The 17598-nt window shown below is 37.3% G+C and overlaps 1 long non-coding RNA gene across 1 annotated transcript; it reads left to right on the top strand.

Moving 5' to 3' along the window:
• The first annotated feature begins 2992 nt into the window (after positions 1-2992).
• LOC128091299 (uncharacterized) lies at positions 2993-16690 on the top strand. The gene is made up of 4 exons (XR_008211336.1): positions 2993-3062; positions 6465-6592; positions 15392-15527; positions 15975-16690. It is a non-coding gene; the product is annotated as an uncharacterized LOC128091299 (long non-coding RNA).
• The last annotated feature ends 908 nt before the right edge of the window (positions 16691-17598 follow it).

Genomic DNA, 17598 nt, shown 5'->3' on the forward strand with positions numbered 1-17598 from the left:
GCAAGCTTGGTGCATTTTACTTTTCAAATTACGTTTCTTTGTTAGCTGTGGTGATTTCTATTTACATACCCATATCTATTCACCTTGTTTTTGTCTTTAAATCCAACTTAATTATTTTTATTGAAAAAATATGGAGAAATACTTATTAAGAGCCTTTCCTTATCTTGTGTTTAGCGTCTGCTCCATCTTTCCTCCATAGTGACACAGCATTTTTCCTTGTCTTTTTTATTTAACTGACCGAGAGCCTTTTAATATTTGTTTTCATATCCTTTGTGAGATCTAACTCAGTTGGGTTCTGGGTAGATCAAACTTTATCTTCGTACTTCCTGACCTCTCAGATGTTTTTAGCTTGTGGAAAGTACGTTTGGCATTCTGTACAGACTCTACTTATTTCCAGTACCTTCTTTTGAAACAGTTATTCAATGAGGTTATGTGTGGGATCTCTTCGCATAAGGTCCTGTTAGCTGCTGGCAGCCCCTTTTAAAAGCTGCTTGTTCAATTTACTGTCTCTTTTCTCGATTACAATATAGACATAATGAGAAATCTTAAATGTCTTTTTTATTGCCCTTTTACAATGTGAGCGCAGTTCTTAAGTTCATATGCCAACCTTGCTTCTCTCTTGCATAAATAATCCTACTAATATCATAATTAAAACTATGAAGGTTACTTGTGTGAGAAAAAAAGATCTACATTCCTCCAAGTACCTTCACCACGTGCAGTATTTTCTCACAGCGGTGACTTTTTCAGCTGAACTGCAAAAGCTGTCAAAGAAGTGCACATGCAGTATCATAAGAAGAACAGAATATTTTGAAAGGTGAGACTGATGGGAAAACAGTTCCACCAATGGATGCAGAGAGTCTTCCAAGTGTTTAGAATGTCTCTAATAGCCTTTTAACCACTTGCCTCGGGTTTTACATTATATTATTGGATTTTCTTCTAGCATTCTGCTGATTTCCAAATGTACAATTAGAGTACTGAGTGCTCAGGAAAGCGGTCTTTAGCAGAACTTAATTGTTATATGGAAAAAGATCAGAAAATCAAATCATGGATGGAGTGAGAAGAGTCCTCTGCAGCTCATCTGGCCCAACCCCTGCTCCAGCAGGAACACCCAGAGCAGGTTGCCCAGGCTTATGTCCAGTTGGCTTTTGAAGATCTCCAAGGAGATCTTCAAAACTCCACAGCTTGTGCCAGTGCTCTGTCACACACACAGCACAGAAGTCAGTGGGTGGTCTCCTGTGTTCTAGTTTGTGCCTGAGGCCTCATGAATTGGCACTGGGCATCACTGCAGAGTGCCTCACTGTTTTCATTGAATTATCCCTTTAGGTATAGACATTAATAAGGTAACTATTTATTACCTGGAGTATTGTTAAGTCTCAAGATATGTCACTGCTGAGTTTCATGAATACTGGGAAAACATAATCAGCAGCAGACTGCCCCAGAAAGCTTGCAGTTGAAACAGTTAAAACACATCCAAGACTAAAGAGAGCAAACATTTTTTACAGTCACTGTAAAATGTGGGAAATGAGCTAAAGTCACCCATTTAGGGCGTGACCAGCACCTGAACTCTGCCTCCTTGTCTTCTCAATCTCTCAATTGCAGGAACCTTTTTTCCCAGTTTTGTCCACTATAATCATTAACAGGAGTAGGAAATTTCAGCATAGTTCTGGGAATGAAAAGAGACAAAATTTCATTTATTTTCCTACTGTTTCACTTACTTTAATAATCTGTCACAGTATGACAAAGTAGTTGGTAGAAGGAGAAAGCATGGAATGTACTCCATTGACGATACATTACATTATTTAGCCACTCCTGTAGAGGAGCATATATTATCTATTAATCAGTTACTGTGAAAAGACAGCAGATGGGTAAAAACCTGATTTGGCTGTTAATTTACAAATTTTGAGCTATAGGTATAAAGCAAACAAGGAAGTCGATGACAATGCTGAAAATATTTTTTGTCGCATAAAAAGCTTCCTTTTACTAGATTGAGCATGGGATCATAAGTAATATTACACAATTTTGAGAAGATATTAAGAAATTTCAGCACATTTGCATTTTCAGATTAGCTGGTGAGCTTCACAACTGTGACCTGAATTATGACTCTCCTGTGGTTTCTATTTATACATTCTTTTTTCCACTACAAATAAATTATGAAATACATTTAAAGTCATGAGTTAATGAAAAAAAAAAAAAAAAAATCAAAAGTATAATGGGCCCAGCTGTTTGGAATAGTGTCATTTTTTGCTGTCATAATAATAGTAATAAAAGCCACTAAATCTCTTCCTTGCATAAATGTATCCATTTACTTCCTCAGCATCTCAGTGAATGAAAGTTTGACCAATACAATGTATCTGGACTGTCACTCCTGTGTGTGTCAGTAAGGATCAAGGCAGGATTAGTGAAGAATCTGTATGTGATTCAATGCTTACCACATTGTCAGCTTCTCAGGAAAGTAGGATCCTGGGTCATAGAAAAGAAAAAGAAATAGAACTTTGTTTTCATTGAAGAGTGTTATCTTGTGTTTGAACAACATTATGCTTACCTCTCTGGCAGCAAAACTACCAAGAGCACTGTAAAAAGATTTTCATACAGTATTTACCATAAAAACTTCTCATAGAAGTGCTCACATAATTGTTGTAATTAAGGGTTTTGAAGAACTTTTCTTCAAGATTTAGGCCAGAAGTATCTACATAGTTGTCAAATACTGGTTCTACTGTAGCACTCAGTAATTCATCTCCACAGGGAAAAAAAAAAATAAAAAATTACCACTGGAAGTAAAAAAATTGTCTAGATTGAAAGACTTTCAAGATCACCAAGTTCAACCAACAGCCTGACATTCTGAGTCCCATTACTGTATGGGAATTGTTGAGTCACAGCCTGAACCACTGATTGATCACCTGAGCGAAGGACTGAGTCAGTTGTGGGAGCACAGGTGAAGGCAATTCAGCTGTGTGACCTCCTAGACCCCTCATTTAAGGGCTGACTGCCACTAGGGGAAGATCTCTTTCTGGAGATTTCTCCTCTGTGGAATCTTTCTTGCAAATCTAGGTCTTTGGATATGGGTGAGCATTCTTTTCCTGTTTGTTTTTTTTCCTGTTTTCAACATGATAATCTTTCCAGCTTCAACATATCACTAAAACCTGTCCCTGGTGCTGCATCCACACATCCCTCCAGGAATGGGGGCTTCACCACCTCCCTGAGCAGTCCAAGCCAATGCTTGACCACCCTCTCTGTACAGAAATTCAGCCTAACATCCAATCTAAACCTCTTGTGGCACAGTTTGTGACTGCTACCTTGTCTCCTTTCACTTATCACATGAGAAAAAGAGAACAGTGCCCTTCTTGTTGCAACTTCTTTTCATGTTGTAGGGAGCAATAAGGCCTTCCTTCATCCTTCTCCTAACTAAACAACCTCAGTTCCCTCATTAGTATTATTTACCAGTCCCTTTGCTAGCTTATTATTCTTCTCTGTGCATAATCCTTTGAGGGAGGGGCCAAACTCAACACAGCATTTGAGGTGCAGTCTCGCTCACAGTGTCTGCTCAGTGAGGCATGTACTCATGCCATGGAGCTTTTCAGGAAAACAATTCAACCACATCAGGTGCATGCTCTCTGTTAATAGCCTGTTAGGGTGATAGGTATTGATTAAAAATCCAGAGATATAAACCTACCTGGTTTAATTTTCAAAAATGTGAAATATACAGATCATTAGTTGAAGAACTGTATTATTTTTCTGAGTGTTTACTTCTTACAAATAATGCATATTTTCAGCTTATGCATATGTTGACTTTTCTTAGCTGGGGAAAAAGAGCTGCGGTACAAATAACATGGCGTAGCTATTTACTCAGCAGTCCATCCAAAATGACCTGAATAAGGTGAAAATTTTTCATTGCAGCAGCTTTCTATTGGTGCATTAGAGGATTTGTAGTGAAAGATGTTCTTTTCACAGATTTATTTTTAATAAGAAACAAAAAACGCCATCTAAACCCAAATATTTAATCATGAAATTGCATTCTTTTTAATTCCAAAATGCTCCATAATGCCTACTGAGATGCTTCTGACTCCTGTTATAGTCAGGGGCCTGTTTTCCTATCTGGACTTAATCTCCTGTGACCTGCCACTATCTCAGCTTTATGGCTATGGACATAACCTCATCTCTGATGAATTGAGGAAAATACAGTCTAATAATGTAGCTACTCAGGGGAATGAGAATATGAATCACTCAAACTTTAATATCTGTGAGGGCCAAAAATTTGTATTCAGAGCTCCCCTGGAAAATTCTGCTCTGCTAAGGAAAAAAAAAAAATCAGAAACATTTTTAATTATTTCTAGACACATAGATCTCATTTACTTCTGTATAAATACAGTGGCTTCCATTAAATTAGCTTAGAATTTTATCTGTGCATAAACCTAGCGATGTGTGTGAAAGGCTTAGTCTGAGGTTTGTGTAGAAGTGACTTCATCTGGTAGGATGAAGGGGGGGGGCAATGGGTGCTCAGACTGTACTGGAGCTGTTGGTATGCTTAACCAATACTGTGTTTGTATGGAGAAGTTTTTTGTTGACAGCTTTATTAATCCTTTTTCCCAGTTGATAGCATTTCAGACAAAGCATTTTTTACACACGAGTTGAGTATGTGGCATGGCCTGTGCAACTGAAATCTGTGAACTACAGTGTCAGCTTGACATCAATTACTGTCTGAGGCTCTAGGATAGGTATCTTCAAGCATCAAACAAGAAGTTGTATTTCAAAGCCTTGAAACCAGCAGCATGTCTGAATGCTCTCCAATTTGGATAGAATATTCTTAGTTTAGATTGCTTAATCAATGCTCTGACTTCACTTAATCGGCATACAATAATATAAAAATAAAGCTTCTCTGTTTAAAAAATTGCTTGTCATTTCCAGTCTGGCTGCAAAGGTCTGTGCATTCATGTCTGCCGATCTGCTAAATCTTTATGCCGCCTCCTCTTTGGAGAGTCATTAAGCTTAGAAGAAGTCTAAGCCTCTCCAGGGCTTGTTTTAAAACATGTCAAAACTGTTGGACAGCAGCTTGTTAAAAACTCCCATATTATGGATCATTCTGATTGACTGGCCATAAATTAATGCCAGTTCTGTTGTTGTTATTTTTAACATATGTTGCTAAGATACTTACATGTCATAACTGAGCCATTAAGTGTGGGCTGGCACGCAGGTACTTAATGCATGTAAGCTCTTCTATTTTTTATTTTTATTAACCTTCACTCTTATAGTAATTAGAAATCTGAATAACTATTATTCAGTGTAACTGTAAGACATTAAGAGGCTGATTTTCAGATAGGCTATTCACCCACATTTTCATTGGCTTTAGCTCAACGGTGTCACTGCTTCCTAATCTTACATTGGTTCAGGGTACACCATAGCCCTGCAGTTAACGCACAGACCTGCAAAAGGCTGTTAACTACAAGCCAGCACTGTACACCAATGCTTTGGACCCAATCACTTCGACATTTGTTTATATCCACACAGAGAGTAAAGGATGAGTGTGCCCTACACCCATCATGAATCTATCTAAGCACTTTGCCAGAAGCTAGTGCTTAAACCATGGAGATGGCCAGATGCATCCCATCATGCCTTTATATTTCATCTGCTTTAAGATGGTGACCTAGTTCTTTACAGAGAGAGTGGTGGGATGCTGGAACAGGGTGCCCAGAGAGGTTGTAGATGCCCTGTCTCTGGAGGTGTTCAAGGCCAGATTGGATGGGGCCCTGGGCAGCATGGTCTAATATTAAATGTGGAGGTTGGTGGTCCTGCATGTGGCAGGGAGGTTGGAACTTCATGATCTTTGAGGTCCCTTCCAACCCCTGTAATTCTGTGATATCCATTTTTTACAAGAAAAGATTTGTGTGAGTCATGTCTTTCCTCTCATTCCCCTCCCTGTTACGCCACAAAGATGGGCTATCCCCTTCACTTATAACTTGCTTCTCAGAGCTCAAGAGCAAGGATGCAAACTAAGTTCTGTCAGAATATGACTAGATATTTTTTAATGTCAGAAAGAATTGGGCCCTAGTGTCTGAAGACAGATTTTAAGCATTTTTTAAGTCTCTGGTCCAAGTTAAGCCAGTTTTTTTGTCCTACCAATTCAGGGGAAGAATGATATTATCTATTTTCTGTTTGTATGCTATAAATACAATTTGAGTCTATTGCATTTATTATACTTTGAACTTTAAATGTTTCCTGCAATTTCCAGGAAGACTTCATTAAAAAAAAAAAAAAATCTACTGGCCAAGAATTATATACAGAGATGATTTGGCAATTTATTCAGAGTAATGGAGAAAGTCCAAAGGAAAAGAAAAATCATAGTCTACTTGGAACAATTTTTAAGGAAGAAAAAATAGGAGGAAAATCATCAGGAAAAAAAATGACATATAATTCACTTTGATGTAATTCAGGATTAACAGATTTTGAACATTTCTTAATCTGACTTGCAGGTGGTGATCTGCTGCCAGAATAAATAAATTTCCAGAAGTGCCAAGGCCGCTCAGCCATTTACTGTGATTTCACTCCTACATAAGGAATTTGTATTCACCAACTTTCTTCAAGTATCTCCTCTATTATAGTAAGTATTTAAGATGCATGATTTTCTGTGTCAGAAGTTCTAGAAAATAAGAATGATGTGAATTCTGGAAGGTCCAACTCCAGTCCTAGATCTTGCTGGCAAAAACAGAATTTTAGCATAGGCATGTTAAACATATGTAAGGCTGGGTAAGGCTTTGGATTAATTGCAGTTGTCATATCTGTAGCTTGTATTTTTCTCATCTCTATGAAGTAGACATTTGCAGAGTGTGTAAAATTTTTCTACTAGTCTTATTACCTGACATTAAATTTTTTAATGGTTGCATCTGTATTTGCAACTTTTAAATCAATGTCAGTCACTTTTCATCATTCGAAAAAAGAACCCCTCACCCAATATCAAAAGCAAACAAACAAAAATCCATTGATAATTCCAACAACTAGGCTTTGGAGTAGAGACCTAATTAGTTCTTATTGAGCTCGATCCAAAGTTCAATGAAGTAATTTGGAGACTTTCAATTAAAGTTGATTGAGTTTAGAACAAAGTTCTTTCTCAAGCACATTGATTTAGCAATATTGGGTTGCAAATAGTCACCCTATCGTCAATCAGCAACGTTAGCCACAGATATTAGGTTCTGTTCTGTTTCTGATTGTTTCTGGGAAAACTGCTGCCTAAGTTGGTGATGCCCCCGTGGCCATATAGAGGGCATGGAAAAACTTTATGTGCTGGGTACCCATTTATGTGGCAGTCACCAAAGCCTTCAGGTTTCACTCCTTTTGGCTTCACTGCAGAGTTTTCATCGGAAGTGTCAACATTAACAAGATTTTAAACTGCAGGCGAATATAGAACATCATTTGATCCTAGCAAAGAAGTGTTTGCCTCAGCACTTGCGGGATAATGTAGAGTAAGCAGCAAATCATTGATGAATTTGTAATGCAACACCGGTCCCAGGAGTGCTCAGGCAAAATTGCTGCAAAGAAGAAGGAAAGACACCAAAAGTGATTAAATGCAGAGACAGATTCAGACCTTGGGAGACCTCCAGGGAGACTCCTTTAAAATAAATAAACAAAAATGAGTAAGTTAAATGGGGGGGGGGGGGGGGGGGGGAATGGGGTACAGAATCATGTGCTTAATTATTTCATTCTGTCTTGATAAAAACCAGCAGGAGCCAACAAATGATGCATGTTTATGGAACCTTAACTGGTCTGGAATTGCCCTTGCACTTACTCTAATTTTGTGTTGTACTGTGACTACGGATTGTCCACTCTTCAAGTGAAACTTTGTACATTGTACATTATGTCAGGCCATTAACTCTCATCACTGTTAAACGCCTAATTCGCTTTTGCTGATGCAGGGATAATTAGTAAACACATGCTACAATTTGTGTTCGTAGAGCTAGGTATTTAATCGATATTGGTACATTTAAAAATGCAGCAAGTTCACTAACAATATTCACTAGTACCAAATGGAGATTAGAGACCTTCAGCGGAGTTGCTTTATTGTCATAAAGGTACAACACATCTATCAACATGGACATTTGGTCCTTAGAATAACACTTCAGTGAATGAGTGGAAGCATTGGTACTTGAGGTGTCTGTGCTCATTTTCCATTTTTACTATGTATTTGCTCTCTGAGCATGAGTGAGTCTTTCATGGACCAGCCATAAAAGGGCTGACAATGCTTTTCTTGTATGCGCTGGCTACTTGGACAGTCTGCTTTATAATGGGGCTTTTCAATGTGGTCTCCTACTGTATTTCTGTACCTGGGAAGTAGTGCTTCACTTCCATTTGGTGTCCCAGGCTACTTAAAGTAACAAATTTAAGTTGGTTTTGGATAATGACATCAAGATTTGAAAAAAAAAACCAACAAACCTCTCCCTATTGTATTAGCAATTCCCAGAGTATTCCACTCCCTTTGTAAATTTATTTTAGAGACTAAGCAAGGTTATGCTGCAATATGAAATACAGTGATCTGTTTAAAGGTAGTTGCAAAGCTCTGGCTAACGATTGCATAAAGCTGAGATTAGAGAGTACATTCCACCTACTGATAGCAAAATTACCAAGTGTACGTACCGAAAATAAATCCTCAATTAAGGAAAACAAAGCAGCTTCTAAGCTATTGTTCTGAAAATTTCAGTGATTTTGAAGTCATTTCTGCTGAATGTTCTGTACTTGACATGTTATATCCTGCTCTTTCTTAAATATGCTTCTCTATTTTTATTTATTTATTTATTTATTTTAAGTAAGATGCCTTTTACTTTGCGGTTGTAGTCTTGGAGGTAGATAGGGATGACTTATTCTTTTATGACATGCAGAAGTGGGGATGCCACTTCAGTCTACACTGGCCCAAAATGCTGTAAGGATCTTTAGCTCCATGCTTATATCCATGCCGGTGGCCATCTAAAAGAATTTTAGCCTCCAAAGTTCCAGCAGAAAAGTGGAGGGCAGTGTAGATGGGCAAAGAAGCCCAGACGTGGGCAGTGAAACCCCTGCCTATTTCGTGACAAATAGGTACCACACAGCTTTTTCAAATCTGTAGTGAAGCACGTGCTGAAGGGGTTAGTCAGGAAAGGAGAGCCTACTTTTTCCCTTCGATTCAGACAATAAAAAAAAAGTTATCTCTTGGGCATAACCTTAGTAAAAGGCAATGCCTTGCTGACAGGGAAACATATTTAGCACCATGATTTGTTGGGAGTGTTTGTACTTTTTTCCTGAGAAATACATTTAGCCTCTTGATAACACTAGATGATAGCATTCTGCCCTGTGGGCAGATGTGCACGTAATAGATGGTGCCTAAGGCATATCTGCCCACGTTTGGTGGACTCTCTTTTGTTAACATGACTGGGTAGTTCAGTTTTATTACATTAACTGTTGAGAACAATCTCTCCTTAGTGTCAGAAATTAATGTTTTTTATAATCATGCAGATTTTAGGTATGCACCACTTGCAATAACATACGATTTTTTAAAATGCATGGTAAAAATAAATGTGTCACTTCCTTTTTGTTGAAGATGCTTTAAAATTGGTGGACCGGTCATACTTATTTTGAAAGAATCTATTTTTTACTGTTATTTCAAATGATGAAAATTCAAGGAAGATGAATGTGGCTGGAAATTGTTTTTGCTTCTTTTGAATGTCTGTGCAGTATGTTTGGGTATCTTGCTCTCTGTACTGTCAAGTGAGGCTGAGACAATGTCAGTTTCCTTGAAGTTTTGTTGTTAAGGTTCCAGCTCGATACAGATGTTGTTGTTTGCATGTATTCAGGTACATGAGTAGTCCTTCTGAAGTCTGTTGGAAAAATCTTAACTCCACTGTTGTCAGTTCTAAAACTCACACTCCTCCTGGTGAGACCAAATTGATAACATTTTTCAGTGGAACAGTTTTGCAGAAGGGGAAGGAAATTGTGTTGGGTTTATATGCTTTTTCCAGTGAATTGAGGATAGTCTGTATTTTAAGGTTTTGTAGCAGATGTGGTGCAAGCAGCCACGGAGAGCTGTCAGAAACAATTACTTCAGTTTTGTAAGAATCATCTGGTTTAGTAATGCCAGCTCTATATTTTGTCCTGTCTACGTTTACATTATATATTAATGATAACTATATTACTACATTGATATGAAGTGTCATCTGAAGTGGCTTCAATAACATTTAGATACAATTCATATAAAGCTGCTTACTACATCAAACTAAAGCCAATCAATCATATAAAAATTAATTGACTTATCATTATCAGAATACTCTTGTTTTAGATTTCTGAACCTGTTTTCTTCAAGGCATTTGTTTAATAGGAAATTCGGAAGTAATGGAATTCTTTCTGATATGGAGCGTAATCAAATTCTGAAGGGTCAGGATTTTCTGCAGAACAGAAATTTCCATTTTGACTATCTCTAAATGCAGCCAGTTCTTAACTCAGTGTATCTTTTTACCAATGCAGTGGAAAGCTGTGCACTAAAATGCCATGCAAATTTGGAGCTTAGTGGTCTATTCTTGTTATTCTTGATCAAAATGACATGAACATATGATCATACTGCTGATCAAATATGTTGTGCCCCATATCTCAATTTCTTTTTTTTTTTTTTTTTTTTCTGAAGATAATGGCCGTTTTTATGGTTGCTTTTACTCAGACACTCCTCCTCATTTCTGGTGACAAGACTTTTTAAATAGAATCCAAGCTTTTGTACAAAACAGCATGTTTATTTTATCCTCCTCCTGCCCTCAGAAAATGATTTCATGACACACAGTCACAAATAAGTCATACTTCTAGTACTAAAAGCTTTTGCATGAGACTGATGTTCAATGCAGCCTCTTTTCTTTATTCTCTTATTTGCTCCTATTTATTAATTTCTTGGTAGTCTTAAGTTCTTGGCAGACTACAATATACCAACAACATCTCTTTATCTGCTTGCCTGTTAACTTTAGCTACGGAACCACAGTGTTCATTTTAATTTCACTTTAATGGCAATTGACTGGGATTGTCTCTGACTTTATATTATTTTATACTAATATAATGCCCTTGGGTTAAGTGGAATGCATCCTGGTTTATCCTTGTGGCTGCAAAAAAATGATTTTTGGACATGTAATTGCGTATTGAAAACGTTAAACCCTTGGGTAATATAAATACCTGACTGGTGATAATATCCTCAGAAGGTTTCTGTTTCTTTCCTATAATATCTGCATTACAAAAAATTTTCTTCACACAGAGTCATGCAAGCCATTTGTTTGAACAGGGCTGACTGTGGTACAATAACATTCCCAGCTGTTTGATGGGAACCTTTCTCATACAAGCTAAGTGACAAGTAGTAGTGTAAACCCTCCTTTACTCTTGTATTGGGCCTTGAAAATCTGCTAAGATCAGGGAGGACAAAGGAAGTCAAGGGCAGGCAGGACATAATAAAAAAAAATTTGAATGCATCACAAGCAGAAGCAAACGTAGTGAGTTTTGCATTTAAATGAAATTTTATATACTCACAGGAAGCATCATCTAGTGGTTAAAGTATAGAACTGGGAGCTGAGCAATGCTGCTTCTATTCTTGGCCACAATGCTGCAGATTTTGTTCCAAATAGGGAAGAGCAGAGGTCAAAAATATACCTATATAAAAGAGCTTTCCATTTTTAATAATAGCATGAGATAAGGCCATATCCTGGAGCATTAAAGAGAATAAGAACTTTGATTTTAGATTTTCATGGAAACCAGCTCAGAATTTCAAAAAAGGGACAGATCAGAGTTGGATGAAAATGGATATGAGAGGAAAGTCATATTCATTCTGAAATCAAGTGAACAGAGGTATGTAAGTATAGTATGGGGTCAGCAAATATAGAAAGTATGACAGGTAGCAATGGCACAATAATTAGTTAAGAGGTCATAAAATGTGTCTATCTCATACACCCATGAGATTTCAGTAGCAGTGCACCATGGAATGTTAAAAGCCTCTTCCTATATGGGTATAAAATTACTTATAGAGAGATATTTGTGTGAAGTTCATAGTAAAATTTATGGTGTTCACAGGGTCTGTGCTTGCTATTGAATAAGAATGAATTCAGGCAAATTCATACCCAAATTGTGTTCAACTGCACAGGTAACATACGTATGTGAAGCTGCCACATGAAAGAATTAATTTCAGCTGAGACAAGTTGGAAAGATTGCAATTAAGCAGATCTGTAGCCCTCATTTGCAGTCTCCTAGTACACCTTCATGCCATCACCAGGTTCTCCACATACCTGCAGTGTTCAGGATCTTATAAAAAAAATTTAGCTTTTAATTTACAGAGCCCAGATTTATCTCCTAGATTTCTCCTCTGTTAAAGCCAACTGCTCTGTGTTCTAGATTCTGAAGCTGAAGTTACTTGGATGTGCTGTAGGTGAAGATGTATGTCTTTATAGTCATGTAGACACAGAACAATTTGTCTCTAAAATGAACATCAGATGTGGCTTAAGCTTCTAATTTTAAGGACATTGATGTGTTAAGTCTTCTTCTAAGGGGATTGGACTCAATGATCTCTGGAGGTCCCTTCCAACCCCTACAATTCTGTGATTCTGTGAAGTCTTGGTCCTCTACAAGCACTGAATGCCTTGCACTTCAGGCATATTAGGATTTCAGACTTAGAAATGAATGCCTCATCTGCAGGATACATAAAAGACATTCTTTGAGCGTGGTGTTGACACCCTCTTTTTGACCTAAAGGCGTTTGTCCAGTAGGGAGATCCTGTTTCAAATCCCACCTCTAAGTAGATATGAACTTGCTTGCATTTTCTACCTCGCACAAGAGCAGCTTAAGGACCAAGTTATAGAGTAAATTTTGAGAAGAGGTAATGGGTCAGAAAGTTTAGGCTTTGTTTCCCTTAGAAATTGGAACATCTTTAACTGTGAAGTGATTAAACGCTCATGGGATTGAAGAGAGATGAAGAGAGAAAGGAAGTGTGTGAATGAATGAACTGCACGAAGGAGTGGGGGGTGTAGTGTCAAATACCTTCAGACTTTTGAAGGATTGGAAGCCCAGATCTCAAGTGAGAGTTCCAAGTATGTTGGAGAGGATCTTGTCTGTATTTTGTGAGAAAGGAATGGCTTAAGTGTCCATCTTCAGGAAGAGCATTTGTAACTATGAATTTCAAGAGAAGCGGCAGCTCAGAATAGTAGCTGTCCTAGGGGATAGGGGGAGAAAAAAGTCACTTCTGTCTCCAGCACCACCACTTGGCCAGCAATAGCACATTGCTCTTCCATATGTCACATTCTGAGGCACCTAATTGTCCTCATGCAATGTATAGTAACACATCAGTATCCAAGTCAGAATAAGGATGGTGAAGCATCAAAGTATCAAGGAATGTTTGGCTTTCTGAGGATACAGGCCATTATAGTTTTTACATCAAGGATTGCAGTGACATCTGTAAACTTCTTTGTGAAGCTATTTAAAATCTCTGAATGAAAAATGAAGTGGCAGTAGTTCTCCAATTCAGAATGGATTAAAAGGAGAGGCAAGGTTTTAGGGGAGAGATTATCTTTTATTAGATCATCAGTTATATTGGAAAAAGCAGGACAGTTTTCAGGAATGAATCCCTCTCCATTGAAATAATGATCACTGCTTGTTACCACAAGATATTCAAAACAAAATCAAACTGCTAGTTGTCTCTTTCTATCACTTTCTCATTTTATTGCAGGAAGTTATTTTTCTCACGTTACAGCAGTTGTTTGTTTGTTTGTTTTTCTGATTTTATGCTGATTCTAGTTAATCATTTTGCCTGAGGTACAAATTTCAGAAGCTGGACTATGCTACCTTTACAGCCCCAGAGATTTTTGCAGCAGCAGAATACCCATCTGCCTTGTTCCATCTGGTTTCCACTTCTGCCTCTGCCACCCAAAGGCACAAACACAGAGAGACAGGCCCAGCGTTTTGCAGCTTAGCATTCATGCAAGGATGGAGTGTACTAAGTGATAAAATATTTAATAGTTAATAATTGTATTTTAAAAAATAGGGCTCTAAGAACAGCCGACGCATGTTGCATTGAAGTTAAGGGACCCCACGGAATTTGGATTCATGGCTAAAAAAGTTAGTTCCTTGATGGTTAAAAAGAGGAGGGAAGTTAAGGATTTCTTAACTGTATGTTTCTACAATTACAGTTGTTTTTTGGTGCAAAGTTAATCTGCAGTGTTTGTCACTATGCCCATTCTCCTGCTCTTTTTTGACTTCAGTGTTTATAGTTAGACATCCAACAATTTCTGCAAGTGTTCTACGGAGGGACCAAACTGTTCATTTTCTGTTTTCTCTTTAAAATCTTCACTGACTTTCAGAATTCAAGCATGGAAATGCATTAATTAGAAAGCAAAGCTGAGCAAAAAAAAAAAAAAAAAAAAAAAAGTGAGACTTTGCTGGAGTTTGGCTGTAGCCACCATATACAGTAAAGTGAAAACTCTACTAAAATATGTCCTCAGGACCCAGTCCAGTTTTACATTCTTCCAAATTCAGGGAGATCTGTCAGAAGCTTTTGTCTCAGGCTGACTCCTCAGCTAGGGTTCAGCTACTGAAATGCTAACGTACCTGTGTATTTTTTCCTTTTAAACAGTTTTCTTAAATTTTTGTTCATTTTGCTGTTTTCAGCAAGTCTCTTCACAACACCAAGAGTTCATGAATATACTGGTTCTATCCATACAAATCTAAATTGTGACAAGCTAACACCAGTACCTTCTGTTGTGAACTCAATGAGATAGTTATGGAGTAAAGCATTATTCACATACATGAACAAGATTAATGATACCTTAGCCTTTTGTTTTCCCCTTTTCTTCCTGATCCTTCTATTAAATATACAAAATATAAGGGTTGCCTCACGTAACTTTATAGTTTTGAATAGAAAATCATGAATTATGAAGAGGCAACTTGAAAACTACCAGTGAGAATAATAGGGCATTGAAAGTCAATTAGTTGCAAGGCACTGGGATTTTTGGGAAGAAAGTATCATAATAGTACCACATAATAGTCCATTATAAAACTATAGATTCTCTGCAGAGCAATGTTAATGAGCTCCTTTAAAACTTCAAGGAAGGTTACAACAGTCTAGACTCACTTGCTGCCTTAGTTTAATTTAGGCATACCTAGATGTTTCTGCAGTCACTTGATGCTGATTAATGGAGGAAACTTCATAGCCCACTAAATGTGCAGCTGAGTTTACAAAATGTATCAAATTTAATAATCATTAATAAAAGCCCTAAATATATCACAAAATGAGCTAGATTACAAAATATAATCCAGTAAAGCAAAATAATACAAAATGCAAATAAGTAGAAATAAAGTGAAATATTACATTTAAGGGTGGAAGATACTGAAATATTAACATATTACTTTTTTTTTTTTTTTTTTTTAGAGATTACTAAATTGAAGTTTTAGGAGTTGAGGCAAAATGTATTGGCTCCCAAGTCTTTCACAGGAGCGAGAAGTTGTTGTTTATTCTACTATCAGTAAATTCATTACGAAGAAGCATGAATGCACAAAATTTCCTGGTAATACTGAGTGTTCTGAGCTCAGATGGTGCAGGGGGCTCCACTGATGACACTCATTCTTCTGCCTCCACTGCATTCGGATATGCTGCTACATGTCACCAGGGCATATTAAAATGTAGCATATTTCTTAAAAGCTATTCAATTCCTTCTCATTTCTGTAGGTGCATGAAAAATGCTTTTGTTGGCTCAGGCATTGATAAAGTAGTAGCAATTTCTGCAAGCTTAACTATTCAACTTTATTATTTATTTGGAGAAATTTTACAGAGCTGGGCAGGGAAAGTGAAATTGAGGAAACTGCATTGCAGTTTACAGTTAAAAGAACTTGGTAATTAGCATAGAATAAGAAAGAAAAAAAAAACAGAACAGAACACTCCTCTGTATAGATACTGGCAAGCTTTTTTTAATTTTTATTTTTTAATAGAAATGTTCCTTTCTTTCTATTTGCAGAGGATTTCAGTGAGCACTCCACGGCCCTTTGATAGACTTACCTCTGTTCCAGAGACATCTGTAGAACCTTACTAAGAAAATGAACCCTATGAGTAAGGAGCTGCAAGAAAAAATGCTCAAAACTACTGCTATACACCAGTACTTCTACTAATCTAGCAATTTTTAATATCACAGGCTTCTAAGGACCAATCCTAAACACCATGAAGTCAATAGGAAAACTGCTTATGACTTCCAGAGCCTTAGGATCAGCACTTCAGTCTGTTGGGTTTTGTCTGGTTTATTTTTTTTTTTTAATTGTATGAAATGTGCATAAGAAGATCCTTGAATGGCAAGGATTGGAGTTTCCTAATGTGCTTAGTCAGCAGACAAGAAGCACTGGAAACTGGAACTTCTGAGTGCTGTTGCTGCACTTTGCTCTTGACTGGCTGTATGACTTATGCCCACTGGCTCCTGCTGGAAACTCCAGCTTTCTTGTTGGTAATCAATTGTTAAGAGCTTGAAAATAAATATGTGAAATCAATTTCTTTTCCTTCCTGTACCCAGCAGCTGCAAAATTTCAAATTAAGTATCTTTGGGAGTACTGAAATAATGCTTGAAGGCAGCGAAGTAGGAAATTCTAGGCCTGCAGGCAGATCTGCCTTGGCCAGAAAGAGAAAAAAGAATTGCATGCAAAAGTACATTCACAAAAGCATTTCTCCTTAGAATAATAACATATTCTTTCAGGTACAATAGAGTGCAGAATAATTCTGCTGAAGACAACACTATTACTGCAGGAGAAAAGCTAAGCTTTGCTCATGAAGAGCAGAGATCTTTCCTATTTTCCTTTATGGAAACTGTCATTCACAAGAAGACATAGGGAGGAAAAAGGAGCAACGTGAAGGAAAAAAGAAGGAATAGGAGTGGGAGGCTGCCATGGTGATGACCAACCTTCCACTGCTTTAAGTCCTTAAGTGTATTACATTCTATATTCTGGATTTAATTATGGTGCTGGAGTGTAATGCTAATAACACTGCACAGTTTTATCTTCTCTCTCTGTCTGATGTACATCTAATTAAAATAGGCATTAATTAATATGTGCTGAACTTTAGGTGATTAAAGTATTATAAATAATATATTATAATTTATAGCACATGGATCATTGTAAAACAGTTTAAATTAATGTCACCAACTAAGATGTGACAGTTCTTGAGTGCATTGCCTGACAGGGAGCAGAGCAGTGTAAAGTGACCGCCTACATCTCCATGTCCCAGCACCCAGTAAGAGGTCAGTTTAGTTCCAGTCCCCAGGCTTCCTTCTCAAGCCATCTGCTCTATATAAGATGGGCTTTTACTTCTCTAATTATCCCACATCATCAATGTCCTTTTGTTGTGAGCGATACATGGGAGATAATTAATTGAATATTGAAATAAAAATTATTAACTTTCGCAGTGGCTTATGTAAGTTATATCTTTGCATTCATACAGTAGTTATGATTAAGGATGTACACTGTCAGCAAACTAGATTGCTTGGTCTTGAGTGCCTATTTAGAGGATAACTCAAAAGGGCACTAAATATGGTTATGAATAAAATATGTTAGTACTAGGTCTATGCAAGAGCCAAGGGTACCTTACTGCTAAATAGGGGA

The sequence above is a fragment of the Tympanuchus pallidicinctus genome, unplaced genomic scaffold, assembly GCF_026119805.1.
Source record: "Tympanuchus pallidicinctus isolate F22 unplaced genomic scaffold, pur_lepc_1.0 scaffold5, whole genome shotgun sequence".
Lineage (NCBI taxonomy): Eukaryota > Metazoa > Chordata > Aves > Galliformes > Phasianidae > Tympanuchus > Tympanuchus pallidicinctus.